General features: G+C 44.4%; 1 pseudogene; it reads left to right on the forward strand.

Moving 5' to 3' along the window:
- Positions 1 to 208: 208 nt before the first annotated feature.
- On the forward strand, positions 209 to 327 carry LOC134911987 (5S ribosomal RNA; annotated as a pseudogene).
- The last annotated feature ends 5603 nt before the right edge of the window (positions 328 to 5930 follow it).

Here is a 5930-nt window from a genome sequence, read left to right on the forward strand (position 1 = left end):
CAATACTGTCAAAATTACAAGTACTGTTCTCTCATTTCCTTCTTTTCTGTATTTCGTGGACTCTCACCATTGATTCAGGGCCACGTCCCTGTCTAACATTGGCAGCAGATCCATCTGGTTCCCTCCATCTCTGATATCTATCTTAATAACTATGTAATTTCGTGAACTCTCATCAGTGATTCCAGAGCTTCCAACTATTCTTCATTTCCTCTACTATCATACCACACTGGAAACGCCCGAAGCCGTCTGATCTCGGAAGCTAATCAGTGTTGGGCTGGGTCAGTACTCAAGTGGGTGACCATTGAGGAATACTCAGTTTAGTAGAGCTTATTGGTTTAGCCCATACAGTGTCTAACACTGACAGAAGATTCACACTGCCATCTTATTTTCCACCCTTATACTATTCATAAGTATAACCAGCGTCCAGACTGCTTTATTTGTATTAATTATACTCTTACAAGGAACATATTACAGTGTTGTGTTTATCAGTAGAATGTACCGTCCAAAAATTCAAACTATATTGTTCATAAACACTCAGAATTTCTTCCGTCAGCCAGAATTTAGCTTCTATCCTGTATCAGCACTCTGTGCTATTTGTATGTATTATCGTTTTGACTATTATTTTCTTTATGAACCACTTATTATCTTAATTTTTTTGAATCATTAAAATTTGAATTTTAATCTATTTAGACTAATTTCTATATTCATTTCAAGTTAAAGAGTGCGCCCACAAAAGAGTCTTCTTTTCTCTACATTTTCCTATGTTCTTATACTGACTCAGGGTGCACCACCAAGTAATATTAGAATTAGAAAACATTGTTTTCTTGTAATCATTTGACTTTGGTTTTATAATATCATTTGCTTATACTTACCATATCCTGTGTGGTATTCCCTCCCTCTCTTGTTTAATAATCCATCACCACAGAACTACATTATGAGACTCCAAAGGACTAACCAATAAGCTCCTGTCATATTTTAAACACAGCCTGTAACAAGGCAGTTAGGAGCTGATTGGCTAGTACTTTATCACTGTGCAACTTATCACTCTCCATGGCTTGATAAATCTCTCCTATTATATGAAAGTTATATGTGGCTGATGCCCTCATACTACCGAGCTATGACAATTCCAAATAAACCTCTATAGCGCTAGCAGTAGTGGTGTAATATAAGCACATGGGCATGCTCACAAAAGAAGTGCACCTCCGTCTATATTCAGATACAGCAATTGCCCCGCCATACATATAGGTGTAAGAGAGGAGGGAAAGGGTGGGCTACAGTAATGGGGTGTAATGGTGTATGGTGTAAGTGTGAACCGAAGCATTCAAATGCACACAAAGACAGATATACACCTGATGCCAAAGGAAGGGGGCGTGCTCCAAATATTTGTGCTAGTATGCTAGTGGACCCGGGGCAAGCCCTGTTTGTACCTCAAGGTGGGTGCACACCTATAGATATATCTGTAGATGGTACACACTGACCAACCACCACTGCTATCCAGATATATCTGTTGTTGAGGACATTGGCCAATTAATCTTTCCTATGTACACACTGACAAATCGTCGCTGTGAACTGTGCAAAATATTTCTGCAATTTACGTAATGGGCTGGCCTTCTACAGAGCACATAGAAAAATGAAATAGGCCTTTTTTTAACCTGTTTTTTTCTCCCACTGTCTGTCTCGCTCCCTCCCTCCACTGTCTGTCTCGCTCCCTCCATCTTCCACGCACCTCCTCTCTCTGTCTCCTGCAATCCTTTGTATATGTGAGGAGATAATAATAGGATTTTAATACCTACCGGTAAATCCTTTTCGCTTAGTCTGTAGAGGATGCTGGGGATGCTTAAAGAACCATGGGGTATAGACAGGGCCGGTGCTAGGGTGTTCGGCGCCCCCCTGCAAACTATAAAATTGCGCCCTCCCATATTCCGTTGGCGTGCGCCGGGAAAAGGGGTGTGGTCTCACAACTAAGGGGCATGGCCACACAATAGTACCCCCATTTAAAATTATGCCACAATGTAGCACAATCTTATTAATCTTATACGTAATGCCCCACCCGTAGTAGTAGCGTCCTTATATGTAATGCACCCCAGTAGTAGTAGCACCCTTATACATAATGCACTCACAGTAGTAGTAGCATCCTTATACATAATGCCCCCCAGTAGTAGTAGCATCCTTATACGTAGTGCCCCCCCAGTAGTAGTAGCATCCTTATACATAATGCACACAGAGTAGTAGTAGCATCCTTATACGTAGTACACCCCCAGTAGTAGATGCGTCCTTATATACGTAATGCCCCCCCCAGTAGTAGAAGCGTCCTTATACGTAGTGCACCCCCAGTAGTAGAAGCGTCCTTGTACGTAATTCCCCCCTAGTAGTAGTAGCGTCCTTATACGTAATGCCCCCCCCACAGTACTAGTAGCGTCCTTATACGTAATGGCCCCCCCAGTAGTAGCATCTTTACATGTAATGCCCCCCCCCTGTAGTAGTAGCGTCCTTATGCATAATGCCCCCCCAGTAGTAGCATCCTTATACGTAATGCCCCTCTAGTAGTGGTAGCATTGTTATACGTAATGCCCCCCGAGTAATAGTAGCGTCCTTATATATAATGCCCCCAAGTAGTAGTAGCGTTCTTATACGTAATGCCCCCCCCCAGCAGTAGTAGCGTCCTTACACGTAGTGCACCCCCAGTAGTAAAAGCGTCCTTATACGTAATTCCCCATAATAGTAGTATCGTCCATATACGTAATGCCCCACAGTAGTAGTAGCGTCCTTTTACATAATGCACCCCCAGTAGAAGCCTCCTTATATGTAATTCCCCCGTAGTACTAGTAGCGTCCTTATAAGTAATGCCCCCCCCCAGCAGTAGTAGCGTTGCTACGCGTAATGCCCCCCCTGTAGTAGCGTCCTTATACGTAATGCACCCTCCCAGTAGTAGTAGCGTTGTTACGCGTAAAGCCCCCCCCTGTAGTAGTAGCATCATTATACGTAGTGCACCCACAGTAGTAGTAACATCCTTATACGTAATTCCCCCCTAGTAGTAGTATCGTCCTTATAAATAATGGCCACCCCAGTAGTAGCGTAGTTTCACGTAATGCCCCCCTGTAGTAGTAGCGTCCTTATACGTAATGCCCCCCCAGTAGTAGTAGCGTCCTTGCATGTAATGGCCTCCCCCAGTAGTAGCGTCATTATACGTAATGCCCCCCCCAGTACTAGCGTCCATAAAGTGCGCGTACGCAGACATACTTCACACACACAATTCACACATATATACACACACACACACACACACACCACTTACCTAAGCCAGTCTCCCTCTGTACTGCAGTGCAGCCTGGTCAGTGTAGCTCCGCCCCTTCTGTCCCGGTTAGCCCCGCCCCCTTTCGACCCGTTAAGCTCCGCCCCCGTCTGTCCCGTACTCAGCCGCTGTCACACGGGGAGGGGAGGCAGGGGGTTTTTGATTCTGCAGACGCTGCTGCCAGTGACTGTCATACAGTGACAGACACAGCAGCAGCAGGGGGGACAGGAGTCACAGGACGGCGCAGCAGTGAAGGGATTCAGAGCAGGGAAAGCGCCTCTCTGTACCAGCGCCTCCCTGCACTGCATCCCTTCGCTGAGCGGGTAGCGCCGGGCCTGGGTATAGACGGGATCCGCAGGAGACATGGGCACACTATAAGACTTTGAATGGGTGTGAACTGGCTCCTCCCTCTATGCCCCTCCTCCAGACTCCAGTTATAGGAACTGTGTCCAGGGAGACGGACATTTTGAGGAAAAGGATTTATTTAATTATTTTAAACTAAGGTGAGATACATACCAGCTCACACCACTAACACGCCGTACAACATGGCATTCAACAACAACGCATGCAACGGCATGACCAACAAAAGTCACAGATTGACTGAACTCAACACAATATGAGCGTAACTATAACCAAACTGCAGATACAGCCCGCACTGGGACGGGAGCCCAGCATCCTCTACGGACTAAGAGAAAAGGATTTACCGGTAGGTATTAAAATCCTATTTTCTCATATGTCCTAGAGGATGCTGGGGATGCTTCAAGAACCATGGGGTTTATACCAAAGCTCTAGAACGGGCGGGAGAGTGCGGATGACTCTGCAGCACCGATTGACCAAACAAGAGGTCCTCCTCAGCCAGGGTATCAAACTTAAAACGTATGAGCGCACAAATATTCAAAAGTGGTTAATTAGGCTGCTGATTTGGTAAATAAAATATATTTTTATTAAAAGAACAGCAAACTAAATAAACATTCATAGATATAAAAACATCATGCTGGAAATCGCAGAATAATTAGTATCATACTTATAATCACTGCATGAAATTCAATAGATACCCCCGCATTAGCCAATTGGACTTATAATTAATTTAAAGCATGCATGCTTAATTGGTTAGCTGGTTAGTTAGTTGGACCAGTAATCAGTCCCAGTATACAGTCCTGGTTGTTAGTAACTGTTAATCCCTCCAGGGATTTTGTTATATTGATGTTAATAATTAGTTTCGTTAGATAGACAGAAATGTCCCTGGGTATATATGTAAACACAGTCCTTTTAAGATAGTGAAACTTTCTTCTGGTGATATTTCTGTGCCAGTTTATTCCATATAATGTAATATTGAGAGATTTACATAACCACTTAGTAACCCGTCGTGGCACTCATAGGGGCACTGCTTACCCTCCACTCTGCGGCGGTATTGGTGTCCACGATTGGGTTGAGGCACTGTATAGCTGGAAAGTTTCCTATCTGGCTGAGGCGGTGACACGCTGCCTGCGTGTAGCTGGGAGCGCTTGGCCGCGTGTCGCGGCTTCCGGGTTGTGCAAAGCTTCCGGCTTACGATGCGCTCCAGCTGCGTTCCACTTGACGTCGTTAGGGTCACCTGACGCGTTTCTCCGCCTTTTGTGGGTGGCGGTTTCTTCAGAGGTTGAAACCTCTGAAGAAACCGCCACCCACAAAAGGCGGAGAAACGCGTCAGGTGACCCTAACGACGTCAAGTGGAACGCAGCTGGAGCGCATCGTAAGCCGGAAGCTTTGCACAACCCGGAAGCCGCGACACGCGGCCAAGCGCTCCCAGCTACACGCAGGCAGCGTGTCACCGCCTCAGCCAGATAGGAAACTTTCCAGCTATACAGTGCCTCAACCCAATCGTGGACACCAATACCGCCGCAGAGTGGAGGGTAAGCAGTGCCCCTATGAGTGCCACGACGGGTTACTAAGTGGTTATGTAAATCTCTCAATATTACATTATATGGAATAAACTGGCACAGAAATATCACCAGAAGAAAGTTTCACTATCTTAAAAGGACTGTGTTGACATATATACCCAGGGACATTTCTGTCTATCTAACCAAACTAATTATTAACATCAATATAACAAAATCCCTGGAGGGATTAACAGTTACTAACAACCAGGACTGTATACTGGGACTGATTACTGGTCCAACTAACTAACCAGCTAACCAATTAAGCATGCATGCTTTAAATTAATTATAAGTCCAATTGGCTAATGCGGGGGTATCTATTGAATTTCATGCAGTGATTATAAGTATGATACTAATTATTCTGCGATTTCCAGCATGATGTTTTTATATCTATGAATGTTTATTTAGTTTGCTGTTCTTTTAATAAAAATATATTTTATTTACCAAATCAGCAGCCTAATTAACCACTTTTGAATATTTGTGCGCTCATACGTTTTAAATTTGTGTATAGGGACAGTTCCCTTTGTTCAGGAGGACTTCCAGATCCTCCTTGTGTGAGCTGCAATTACTATTTAAATTTGATAGTACAAACTTAGCGCCTAATATATATTATTTATAGGGTATCAAACTTGTAAAACTTTGCAAAGGTGTTTGAACCCGACCAAGTAGCAGCTCGGCAAAGTTGTAACGCCGAGACTTCCCGGGCAGCCGCCCAGGAGGAG

This window comes from Pseudophryne corroboree, chromosome 4, assembly GCF_028390025.1.
Source record: "Pseudophryne corroboree isolate aPseCor3 chromosome 4, aPseCor3.hap2, whole genome shotgun sequence".
Taxonomy (NCBI): Eukaryota; Metazoa; Chordata; class Amphibia; order Anura; family Myobatrachidae; genus Pseudophryne; species Pseudophryne corroboree.